Source organism: Ixodes scapularis, unplaced genomic scaffold, assembly GCF_016920785.2.
Source record: "Ixodes scapularis isolate PalLabHiFi unplaced genomic scaffold, ASM1692078v2 PGA_scaffold1__304_contigs__length_218370807, whole genome shotgun sequence".
Classification (NCBI taxonomy): domain Eukaryota; kingdom Metazoa; phylum Arthropoda; class Arachnida; order Ixodida; family Ixodidae; genus Ixodes; species Ixodes scapularis.
Window position 1 is genome coordinate 68694293 of NW_024609846.1, and position 13756 is coordinate 68708048.

A 13756-nucleotide genomic window follows, 5' to 3' on the forward strand; every position below is an offset into this window, starting at 1 on the left:
CTTGCAAGTGAACGTCGGCTGGTCCTCGGATGGTCGTGGCAGCCATGAAGAAATAAAAGATTCTCACCCAGGAATGGGAAAAATACATCGAAATATGTATCGAAATACAAATACAAAATACTTCGTCAAAAATGTATTTAATTACAAATCTAATTACATTTCCAAAAAAGCATTTAAGTACAAGATACCAATACAACCAATTGTATTTGGTCTCCTCCTAATACTTTTCCAAATACATTCCTCAATATTTGCTTCAGGGACTTCAGGGCACCTGCAACGGGTTTCTGGGTATCTCATTTTAATTTTGCATCGCACACTCGGGAGTTAGTGTGAGAGGCTCTAGTAACGTAATAGAAATATAATCAGAAAAATGTAATCAGCTTGGACGTTATAAGTGAAAAACGTACCGAGCTTCAAGCAGCTTTTTTTGTCGATTACATTGATTTTGGTATAGACCAACAAAGAACCGAGACGACCAAGACGCGCAGCACTAGCTAGAGAATGTTTTATTGTTGCAACTCGTATAAGTTACGAAAATCTGGACGACCCGCGCATTTAGAATGTTCCGGGCAAAAATATGGATGGAAATCAGGCTGGAAAGCATCTTAAGTTGTCAAAGGCACTTATTTAGCCAGTCTGCCTGTGAACGTCGGGTGCGTTCACTATTCTTGCCCTGGATTAGCACCGTAATCGCAAAGTCACTAAACGCTTGTGCTTGATTGAGAGTCACTGCATTCGGTGCAGAACGTAGTTTTCTTCCTACTCTGGACAGTGCCTTTAAAATAAAGCCGGAGGAGAAAAAGAAAAAAAGCCCCATGGCCGAATAAAGGATGGAGACTATATCTTACAATTACATGCATAAAGACAAGAATTGTAACTTTGGCAATAACATTTATTTAATGTAATAGAGGCAAGTGCAATATTAAAGAGGATATCTTCTCAGTACAGTTTAATTTTCTTAATTTGTTGTTGCCGTTGGCATTGAGATGAAGAAAGAGCAGCTTTGGACACGTCTTACGATGAGCAAAATGAGTCGTGACAACAAATTTGAGGGACGTATTTTCGCCCACAAAATTGTATTTAATTACAATTGTATTTGAAATACCCACGTTTTAGTATTTAAATACACACGTCAAATACATTACCTAATTTGTAATTAAATACAGATTCAAAATACACAAAGTATTTGAAATACTGCCCATCCCTGTTCTCACCCCTTTGCGACCGTCGCTTGAGTGGTTCGTCACATAAATGAACACAAGAATGAGTGGCAAGTGACGCGAGCTGATTAAGGCCAAGAAAAAAAAAAAACGGACAGAAAAGAAGACAGAGAAGTTTACCTGGGGTATTAAAAACATACTAAAACAATATCGGACTTTAGTATGTGCCATTTCGTTCCATCGTAAGATAAGATAGGAAAAAAAAAAAAAAAAACTGCTTCTGAGTTTTAGATCTTTCTTTCAAATAGCTAATGTTCGGCCTTTGCGACCAAGGAAATGGGCATTTCATTTGAAATGCTCACCAACCGACAAACCGAAAGCCGCAGCTAATTCTACGCTGAAACAACTTGCAATCTGCTTCTTTAAAGTCGCAATTGTTTTTGAGTAAAGGAAGGGTAGTGTAGCTTGTACCGTCCAATACATTGAAGCATCATGTTGCTAACGATCGTGGCGCAGCGTAATTGATGCCGCGGTACGACCGCTAGCGGGTCGTAGCTGTATCAGAAATCCTATGTGCACTCCACCAAAGTGGCACCAAAGATTCATATTTTCGCGCGGGCAGCCGCGCATGCGCACACCTTCTGGATAACGCGCCGGTGTCGACACCTGTCGCGATCAGTACCACGCGCTTCAGGCGAGCCCCTCCGGTCCCAACATTACCTCTAGTACACTGTAGCTGAAGTTCTCGAGATAACCGAAGCCATTCGGTTTCAAAGCGGCAGTTTCCTTCGAGCTTTTGTGTAGAATACCCTCCCACCCTACTCCATGCCACCCTAGTTTCTCACATGCACACTCACCCCTCCCCTAACGTCCTACTGGAGCGGGTGCCTTGCCGCCAGGGGGTCCCGGGCAATGAGCAAGCTCATATACCCGCTCGTGAAGCCTCAATATTGAGCAATCCCATACCGTGGCCGGACGCGTGTATCCGAAAGCCTAGACCCCCAACTGGGCGAGGGAAAAAAAGGGAAAGGAGGACACCTTGCAGTGATAGACGCACCTAACAACGGTGCTGAGGCCGGATTAGCTGGCTCGTGGAAATACACGCTGCGGCCGTCAACATATGCAGCGGTTACAACGAGTTTCCGATGCGGTAGCGTAGCTTAGTGGTAACGCGTGTGCCTCATGTGCAGCGAACACCTGTGTCTGTCGTTGCTAGGGTATCCTCCTGTCCCTCTTATTTTTTCCCTCGCGGCATTGGACGTCCAGGCAATCGGACATACGCTGGCCGGACACCTATTGCCCTAAGGCGCACCGTGCAGAGCACCGGAAACAACGCCGTCGGCGCCTTAAATACATGCGCCAGAATGCACGGACTCTCCCTGCTCCACTTCCTCACTTTTCCCGTCATGACGCTTCCCTTACCTGGCAGGTCCAGACGCTCACCCTTTTTTAACGACGCCATCCAACACCGAATTGAACAGCGTCGCGGCCACCCATCCTGCCAGGTGTGCGGGTGCTACCCCGATGCCCTCCACGCCTACTGGAGCTGTCCTCGTGCGCAGTCATCCCCCTACTACCTCACCTCGTCTATGCTAACTCCTTCCACACCCGTCAACTGGGAAAGCTGGATCATCCCACCCGGGAAGCACAGCCCACGCTCTGTCCTGAGCTAGTCTTGCACATTGTCCACGTGAAAGGGACCACGCCACCCGCCTCACCACCGGCGCCTGCCTGATTACCGGCAAAAGATATGACGCGTACTAAGCGTCGTAGTAAATATTTTTTTTTTCTCATAAGACTCTCACGCGCTAAAAGTCTTTCTGAAAATTACGGATGAGTGGTTTAGGATGACGCTCAGAAATTTTCTAATTGGGGCCGCATGTCTATTTTCACTAATTAAAAATAGTATTAGCCATTTTAATTAATTAGCGACCTAATTAGTAGTTGTCGAAAATAATCCCTGGAGAAGGGGAACAAGTGGGACATATGACAAACACAAATCTGCAAACACAGCGAACACAAACAAAATAATCCCTTCTCCAGGGATTATTTTTGTCATTCTTGCCCAGCTCGCTTGTCCCTTTGCATTTAATTGCATTCTAATTATAATTAGTAAGTATCGCGAATTTTCTGACGTCCGCCACAACGAGTAATGCTTTCTCGTGGAAATTATTGTTTTACCTTGAATACACTAATTTTAGGAAGTTTCGTCAGACATCGCTGAAATACCCGATATATGTTTTCCTGGAAAAGTCTCATGGTAAAATAGCTGTGGGCGGAGCCCTGGAACAGATGAAGCTGAATGGCCCCAGTTGCCAACAATGTGCCCCATCTTACAATAGAGATTATAAAAAAAAAAAAACATACACACACACACATGTTGCCCCTTTGAGTATGATAGCGGTTAGTTTTGCGACCTTGGAGTCTGGTTTGAACCACAAGCACTCCATTTGGGCGGAAGTTGAGCGTTCGGCGATACGTTGTTTAGCTTTGCGGTGAGGAAAACTCTTTTTTTTTTTTTGCCGCATTGTTTTTTGCTTTTGGGACTCGCTGTATAAAAAACTGGCCATGTGCCGTCAATCATGTCTGAGGCTAACGTACAATACAACACAACAATGTATTTCTCGGTTGACGACAAGGCATATCTGGTGTGCGTATTTGATATTGGGACATAATGCTCAGCGCACATTTAATTTTAGTCCATGTCGATCTTTCTCATTGTTGGTCACTTTTCTTACTCTTAGTCTTGTCTAACTCGACGAGAGAACTCACGAATTTACACAGGAGTAGCTGTGCCCCAGATGCTCCAGAGGCGGGTTTAGTGCTCATAGTAGTGATCATCATACTTACATGTACATTAAAAGGGTACGGAATCAAAATTTTGGAGTTCATCCCTTTATTACAAAATAAAACAGGATGAAGCAGGACTTCACGAATACCAATATTTCGCAGAGAAAATCAAAATAATACAGTTCGAATTGAATAAGACGATAACTAAAAATCACCTGGTGGATGTCTGTGACGCTTCAATGAAATGTCGTGACTGTATAAGATCAGTAAAAGCAGCGCCAAAACGTGAAGTATAGTCATTCATAGGGATTTCTTAGGCCTGAATGCAGTACCGAGGCGCTTTGGTAAAGAAAGTCACAGCAGGGTTGGTGACTTTTGGTTTCAGTTTCAGGCGGCCTTTCCGGCAACGGCTGTTTGGAGTGGTTTTGGGTACGACCGTGGTTTGGGAATTGTTTCCGCCCGATGCAATGTTGACGCTACGAAATGTCAATTTAAGCGGGCCCGGATGCCCAACTCTGCGATGACGGGATAACCGCCTTGATCGACAGCTACGAACTCGATCGCACAAGGTCAACACAACTACCATCGTTGCTAAAGGGAGACGTCCCGCAGGGCCCTGCAAAGTAGCGCACATGTAAAGGAATCGCCGCCCCGATTTTTGTGGCTTTGGGGATGCGGGAGGGAGCCGACGTCCAGGAAGATATACACCAACTCATGTTTACAAACAAACCGGAGCGCCCCTAGCGGACGCCACCAGCGCCGCGCATGCGCGATGGGGGTGTGGGCAAGAAGCTCGCCGTCGCCCATAAACAAACCATTGAAATGCGATGTTGTCGGCGTCGGTGTGAGTCCCCCTGCTCTTTTTCGCGTTCAAATTGTTGATTCTACGTCTTCCTGGCGATGTCTGACTACTTGAGCGGCGTCAGCGAAATTACCGAGGCTCGTTACACCGCGAAACTTCGCATGAATAATGTGACGTGTGGCGATTCATTCCGCGTGGACGCCGCAGTATGGAGGCTAAAACCTGATTCGCATGATGAGATTTCGCTCGCAATTTTCAGTCGCGACGCCGCTCAGGCTGCAAAAGCGTGAGCCGTAGCTGAGATAGTCGACGTCGATACTGAAAATCCCGAGCAGAATCGGACCAAGTCAACTAGGCATAGCAAGTCAGTGATGGCCACTCGTAACAATGATCAACATCTCCTTATATTTACTGTTTAGATCGAGCCTGCTTACCAACCTTCAAAGTTGGTAAGCAGGTCTTTTGAGGCCTGCACTTACTTCGCATCGAAGTAAGTGCAGGTGTTTTGAGGCCTGCACTTACTTCGTATAGCAAGTACCGGGCCAATATTTATTCTCGGCGTCTTCTAAGAGAGCAGACGACAAGCAGAAACGTTTGAAAGAGCAGACGACAGTTCGAACGATCAGGCGGCCGTTTGAACTTGAATACGCACTGAACGTAGTCCGCAGGTGGTCCGCACAACTTGATGATTTTCTGGCGTTCATGTTGAAAAAAAAAAAAAATCTAATGACCACAAGTATCCGTGAATTCACCTCAAAGTGCTTCCCGCCCAAACAATCGTTGTCAGACGGCGTCTGCTTTTCCCTTTTCACGGCACATATCCAGGTTCTCGTACGAACCGAGCACGTGAAAACTGGCCTTTAAACCTTTTTCGAATTTTTTGGTACGGCCCCAGTCCCGGCGTTTTGACGAGAAGGCAGTTTTTTGTCTGGTTCCTCTGAAAACAACCCAGGAATACACGTCTGGCATGGGGACTTCTGCCCACAGCCCCAGACCGGAAGTGCGACCGACGCGCCACCACCGCGCCGTGACGTCACAGAGATGAGTTGGTGTATACGTTTGGACTGCAAGACTGAACAAGAGCCAAACACGTAAATAACTTTTCACACTGGGAGCGGAACCGCGCTGAGAGCGGAACCGCGTTTTTGGACTGTGTCGTAGTAAGCGCTTCGGGAACGATCATTTGCCGTGCAGCCGATTATATGAACCGCTGGCCCACTAGAAAATCGAAACTCGATACTGACGTGACGCTCGGCAGAGGAAGATTGGACAGGCATTCAGTGGCTCCAAACAACCGCTCTCACTCGACAAGTGTTGGCGTACCGCCATGGAATAAAAGCTAAATACTAAAATAAGTGTATATACGCACCCGTGTTGCTAAGGAAATCCACATGAAGTTTGTTTAGGTTTCTTAACTAAGGTTCCATGTTTTCAGAGATTATTTTTTTGTCAAGTGCGGAGGGTGTTTTTCTGAATTTATTTTTGCCCGAACAGTCGGTGCTTAAGGGGGTTTATTTCTGTTTGATTCCCGATTCTCCGAAATTCGGAAGATTGGACTGGCATAGAGTCGATCTCAAAAACTGCTCACTTGACACGTGTTGGCGTACCGTCATGTCAGAAGGAAGTGAAGAGGAGAGCTCCCCCAAGGCAGGAGACAATAGAACGCTTTACGAAACAGTTCGGAGTTAACGGTGAGGAGACCGAACGCACCAACTCGCGGAGGCTATGACGGAACTGGGGAAAGGAAGTTCGAGGAATCCCACATTCCTTTTAATAAAAGAACGGATAGTTCCGAACTTCGGCATCTGGTTTCAACCGCTCGCGCTACGTTAGGGAGGAGAATGAGCGTTTGGGGATGAGCAGTCTATTTCTTCGGTATGCCAGTAATTTTATTTCTGGGAAATGTTTTCATACTCAGACTGAGAAGAGCGAGAGATGAGCTGTGTTTGTAGAAAGAGTCACTCCCTTGAAGAGCGTCAGTCACATCCCCGGCATCACTTCTTTGTCAGCATCTACAACTATTTGCACTCAACGTTTTTGTACAGTTTTTTTTTTTTTTGCAATTTCAGAAATTGTGCACGCACACACAGGTCGTTCCCGAAGCTCGTTCATATTCGCCGCACGGAAGAATAAGACATCATCAAACAGACGCGTTCGCTCTTCTTTTGTGAAATTCTTCTGCGATGTAACATTATCCGGCAACTGGGCGGTCAACGCTGAATGTCACCGCTAAACGACGCCACAATCAGCAGTCCGCTGTAGAGAGCCTATTTTTAAGGGAGAAAGCAACACTAACCATCCAGAGCGTTTGCAATTTAATGGTGGACATCTCGTGCGCAGATTAGCCAGGTCACGTGACATCAATTTCCCTTGCCGAATTTGGTGGGAAAACTTGATTGATGTATAGCTCACGTGAGGGGAATTGTCGCCACGTGACTTAAACAGCAATTTAGTTTTCCCGCTAGATTTAGCGCGAAATGTAAGGACTGACGGGTGGACAAAGGTTGGAAATTGGTGGGTTCCGTTTAAAAAAACTTCGTACTATATAACTTCTATCCATATCGCAAGTTTAAAACCGTAAGTTTTTCCAATCAGTCAAAACCGAGCTAAATTTGAATAAGGTAAGCCTTAGCTTCTCCCGCCACGCGGGTAACCTCGAATTCAACAAAATTGTCGAAAACCTGTTTGTTGGGCATAACGGGTAGGAGGCCAATTTGTCCAGTATTTCCGTAGTTTGCATATTTCCGGAACCCAGAATTTGGCTAAGGTTAAGACTGAAAGTTGGGCTAGTTGGAATTCTAATTTATCAGCAATTTCATGCCAAGACTATTGTGACAAAAAAAAAAAATAGTGCAACACACGACAAGGCTTTGTCGCCTTGCCTTGTGTTGCCTCGTACATTTTGTCGCTGCATTTTCTTGCGTAAAACCTCTATATGGGCTAAAATGGCATTCCATTGGGCTTTTACGGGAACGCCGGTGACCACTCTGAAACTTCTAAGAGCTTCCAATTAAAATTATTTTCTCGAATTTCGCGAATCGCCTACTATTCGCGAAAAATAGGTCCCGGGAACAATTCCGGTAAAATGTAAACAAATTTGATCTATATTGAGATCCCACTGCGTCGCGAAAATTTGAACCTGCGGATTATCCCAAAACATCAGCATCGACCTATATCACGTAATATTGAGCCCGCGAAAAAAGAAGTCGTGTACAATATATAGTTATCTCTGAATGCTGTCGAGTGTTTTTGTGTTTACAACAACATCACGACGAAACCGCAAACGGCAAAACAGCTAGCGTCAAAGCGGTACAGCATCAAAAGATGGTAGCGATAAAGGAACAATCTTCAAAATAGCAAGGAAACGCAAAACAGCGTGAAACGGCTTAGCATTAAATATTAAAAGTATGTAAACGACACAGCGACATAACTACGCTTGTCGAAATAGCATAACCTCGAGATTCTAAATTTGATATACCAACATTATAAAAAAAATGTTATTTACCAGAATAGTTCTTGCCCAATATACGGCTGTGGCAGCTAACAGTGGCCTCGTACTTGTCGCTCTAGCACGTCTGGGGCTCGGAACTGTTCTGAAGTAACGGTGATGGTTACTGGAACTTTTTAAGAAGGATACCACTTAAAGGTCCTGGGATCAATGCCCAAACCAAGCAGATTCTTTCTGGCACACCAGTCGCCTATAGATCGAGTGAATTGCAGTCCATTCCAGGAGGGTGGAAGTCAAGTCAGTAATCGGTATTCCGGAATAATAGCATGCACAGTGCCAATCACAAGAAACACTGAACTTCAAACGAACTTACTTGCAGGTTTAAGTGAGGTTTTGTATTTTTGACTATATTTTTCTTGGTAGCATGGTTCAGAGGCATCGCTAATAAGCTTTTGCTCGCGATATTACTGACTGTGGTCAGTATTAAATAGTCACCGCGTCATCACGTTACAATATATTTTCTTGGTGTTCACTGGTCATCAAGGAAGTGTTGAGTTTTTGTAACTTTCAAATGCGCGTATTTACACTGAAACTATTCAACAATAACATTTTATTCGGGGTTGTATTGTGGCGGACGCAGTGACGTGTATCTGCCACCTTCACTGAAGGGATCCAGTAGATTTTGAATTTGTCGCACACTAAAAGGGTCAACTAGTACTGAAATAAAGTATAGAGCTGGAAAATAATAATATAAACGTTCTTTGAAACTCAAAATCAACATGTTTAAGATCCTGCATAGAGCCAACTTTCAGGTGCGATGCAAACATCACTTTTCCTACGCGCTTGCTGTTTCAGTGCGGTGCAGTATTTATACACGTGCTCTTCTGTCGCTGTGTCGTTTTCACTCCCGCCGTACTCTCGCATGCTAGTTTGAGGCGAGTTAATGTGCCGCTGTGCTGTTTTTCTTTCCTGCTGTTTTTAAGCCTGGTCAACCTCTATCTTCGGGATGTTTACGGCACCCCTTGTAGTCACTGTGGACCACCGGTTGATTTCGTCGTTTTCTGACGAGGAATGGATACTTCTGCGCAACATTTCACTTCCGCACAGGTCATAGGCTATGGCTACCTGTATTAAAAAAAACAACAACAAAAAAAACATTTTTATATTTTTATATTTTGTGTGAGTGTTTTATAAACGCTAGGCTCTGCAGTTATAGTTTTCTAACATGTATTTCTAAATACTCTGTTTTTACGTATTGCAGAACAGCAGATGTTATCGGCGTGTTTCTTTATTTTGTTTTAGATTACATTTCTTTGGTACCGCAGACTCGTGCATTGATCTCGTTACGTGAGGTATTATATTTAACAATATTGGTTGTTGAAGTGCATTGTTTTATTCTTCGTAATTTCCATTCCCCATTTCTTCACGTTGCCCATCGGAAGAACGGCGTCGGAGTCAGCATCGTTCTTGCGACAGCAGCCGGCCATTATCGTCAGTATATTTTGTTTCAACATGGTTGTGAATTGCACGTCCATTCCCGTTTGTGCAAAACGCTTCTTGCCGCATTTGGGCCTATACAACGAGCTTGTTTTTGGTGGTTATTCCTGGTGGATGATGTTGGTCAAGAGAACCTGAGTGCAGACGTTTTGTAGCATCATTCGCTGCTAGTCGACTATTCGACGTCAAGAGACCATGCCTACTCAATTCAATGACCAAACTACAAGGCGCTGCCGAGACTGAAACTATGATATTTGCCTGCGCTTCCAATCAAGTGGAAATCACTTTTTAAGCCTCGCTCGACCTCCCTACTGGACGCCTGTTGGACATGATGGGAGGCATTATGTACCAACAACAGTCCCATCAGTTTTCATTCATTCGCGCCGCCTAGCCCTGAAGGATCTAAGAATTGCTTGGGCAGAGTTTGATAACATGTTAATATCGGGAACAGTACCAGCATGCTCCAGCATTGGGGCATCGCTGTGTCACATGGTCTCCAAGACAAACGGCGTCTGGCAACCATGCGGAGATTGCTGGAAACCATGCGGATGCGGAGACTGACGCACTCTGAACAAAAACACCGTTGCAAACCGGTATCCGCACCTAAAAGGCGAAGATTTCACCGTCAGTCTTCGAGAATCTACCATTGTTTTTGAAGATCGACCTCCCTTGAGCCTACTATCAAATTCCGATAACTGAAAAGGGCGTCCCCACAACAACTGTCACAATGTCCTTCGTCATATTTCAATTTCTACGCCTGCCTTTTGGCTAATACTTTGTGACGCAATTACTTCAAGGATTTATTGAATCTGTGACTCCGGGCTTGTCGTTCGTTCTTTCATACTTTGATGAACTGTTGATGACAATTTCATCTGCAGAAGAGCACACCACACACCTACGCTTTGTCATAGAGCGCCTCTTCAAGCATGGCATCATAATCAACACCGCGAAGAGCGAGTTTTAAGCGCGCAACCTAAACTTAAGGCCCGTTCCCACAACTACGACCGACTACGATCGAGTGAGACAAGACCGGTTTTTAAGCTTTTTGCGACAGGTTACGACATGATGAGCGTCACCAGGGACGGTCTTAACCCTTCGCAAGAGACTTAACACCGGTCTTGGCTCAGCCAGTCGTATAGTCAAACGCCAGTATGTGAATGGGCCGCGGTCACTCCGCCAGCGCGTTGATAGCTCAGTCTTTTAGAATGAACATTTGGAGGAGTGGCGCTGTTTTTCACTATCTCGGTCATTTGTCTTGTACCTGTTAGCCAGCGCGATTTCTTACATCCCACGGTAAAAGTCACTCTTTTACAGGCAGTTTATATTGCACACCGCGCCAAGCTGCTTCCATCATTCGAGCTTTTCCTTAACAAACAAATGATGTTCTGTTTCTCTTCGCTGAAACAAAGGAGCTGAGGAAGCCTTTTATGCAGCGAAATGATCGTCCTTCTGCAACCTTTACATGCGTCGCACCAATGTCGATCACGACGGCCACCTCGACAAGTTCCTTAAAGAAAGAAAATGTGTTTTAAACAGTCTGGTAAGGACACTCCTGTAAATAAAATTAATTTAACGCGAAAAAAAAAAAAAAATTAGAGGAATATTGACGGCGCGAGATGCGATTTAGTTGGTGGTCATCTCATTTCCACTTGTTTTCTCTCTCTGCATTTCAGGCGCGTGGAGGAGAGGTGGATCGGCTTCGCCTTCACGTTGAGGCGGAAAGATTGAATGACCACCTCGTTGAGCGAATGACCATTCCGCGACGTCATAGATTTTGAGCGCAGAATTTCAAATAAATTACTCGCCGTCAATATTTCTCTAAATGTTTTTTTTTTCGCGTATTTCTTTTTTTGACACGCGTGTCTTAACTTGACTGTTTAAAAACATTTTTCTCATCTTTTCAGGTGCACTTTAAGGAGGTTGTGGCGTATTTGCGTGGGCGGCCACGTTTGCCTGCGGAAGCCGCTGTATATGTAGACGCTGCCGACGTCGAGGGAGTATACGCATTCGCCTCACAGTCCATCGCATGAAGCACACAACGAGCACCGATAAGTCTGAAGCGCACCTTTTGCACACGGCGCTCCGGCGGCAACATCATGCTGATGACGTATGATGACGCTTGATGACATCACGCGGATGACACATGATGACGTATTTTTATGGCCATCTTTCGGGCTCAACGCCGCCGCCGCTTGTTTTTTACGTAATGTGACTGGTGAGGTCGTCCTAGAGGTCTAGGACGACTGTTAAGACGACCGCAATGACGCCGCCAAGGTGATGGGTCAAGTATACGGTCGCCCTTTCAGCGGCGCGTGCCGCTCAATCGTATTTTTTGTCGGCTTATAGGTCGCTTTTTCGCTCAATGGGACAAGGCTTTCGCCTTACTTGTCCCTGGACCCTGGACGCGTTGTGAGCTGTGGAGAGCTCCCGAAGCACGAAGCTAAAAAAGCCTGGTGAACACTCTTCGTAGGCCAGCACGTGCGTGCTTGTCGCCCAGGAAAAGCAGAGCATTTATATGTACAGGCTGAAGAAGTCTTTACAAGGTCGTTGAAGAAAAAGCGAGTGACTGTACACATCAGCGCTGCTGTTTGAAGCGATGCAACGCGATTGAGCCCTTCGCTTGGCGCTGCAAAGGCAGCTGAGCTGCTGCTATAAAAACCGACAAAAACGTCGTCAGGTCACGCAAAATATAGAGCTCGGCGAATCTACGCCGCCGGTTTCGATACTTTTATACGGCCACACGTTTGTTTTGCCCTTCGTAACCAACTTCCTGTAAAAAGTATTCGTATACACACGGGAAGTTCAGCCGCGCTCGGCGATCAAGGTTTTGTCGGCGGAAGCGAGCGTGAGCCAACGTGCACCCCGATTTAGCTACGCAAACAAAACATCAATCGGGATCATGCTCCGCGTGAGTGTCCAACCGGCTACCGAATTCGCGTTCATACTCTGCCTTGCTCTGTTCAGCGCGGACAGGACTATTGCCCCGGAAAAGGTTTGTTCATGCATGCCGCCTAAGAACGAATTGACTTGATATTGAACGACGGTGTGCCGGTATTGGCGTAGCTTCCTTCTTGCAGCGCAGGACGGAATCACGGAATCTAACAAATTTAAGGGTTTCCTGAGTCGACGAGTGGGTTCAAGAATGTTTTCTTTAATTAAAATTAAAACATCATGCATGGTCAATAAATAGATCGTCCAAGGTAACTTTCTACATACACTCTAAAAAAAATCTGTGCGTCTACTTTCACACACAATACTCGGAGAACCAATCAGCGCAACTTACGGAGGCAGCTCAGCGAATGGCGATGCCGAAACATCTGTTTAGACCAAAAAACACAGACTGAGTTGTGACATTAAGCAATGCAAGCATGACGTTTTGCATTGCTTAATGTCACAACTCAGACTGCGTTTTTTGGTCTAAACATATGTTTCGGCATCGTCACTCGCTGAGCTGTCTCCCTAAGTTGCGCTAATGCGCTCTCCAGGTGTTGTGCGTGAAAGTATGGACTCACCGACTTTTTTTTAGTGTGTATGTGCACGAAGCAAGTCTTCAAACCTTCCAGGAATATTAAGACGTTCGTAGAGACTTCATAACGTCGCCGTCTTTTTTGCTTTAGACTCTGCCGCTCCACGCGGGCCTAATTAATTTATCTTCAAAATAATTTCGGCTTCTACCACCCACATTCAGGAAAAGCCGGGTTCGTTATAACCGTGCAATCGGAAGGAGGTCGTGTGGCTCCTCGATAGGTTCGGGCCGTGTTCCAAAATTTACTCGATCTCACTCCAGGTAAAGGCTCAGTACCTTAGCGTTCGAAAACCTACTTGCGTCCAGCGCTCCTCTAGTTTTGTCGTCACGCGACATAATCCAAAATGGCGTAACTCGGATACATTCGAGTAGATTTGGAACGCAGCCTCGGTGTGTCGCGCTCCTGTTCGCCATGCGTCGTTTAGCTGCTGCGTTCGGAGTATGGAACTCGAAGCGTCGGAGTAGGAGAAAAGGAGCGCGGACTTAACGCGCCCATTATAACCTGCGATGCGAGAACCGGAAAACCATGGCCT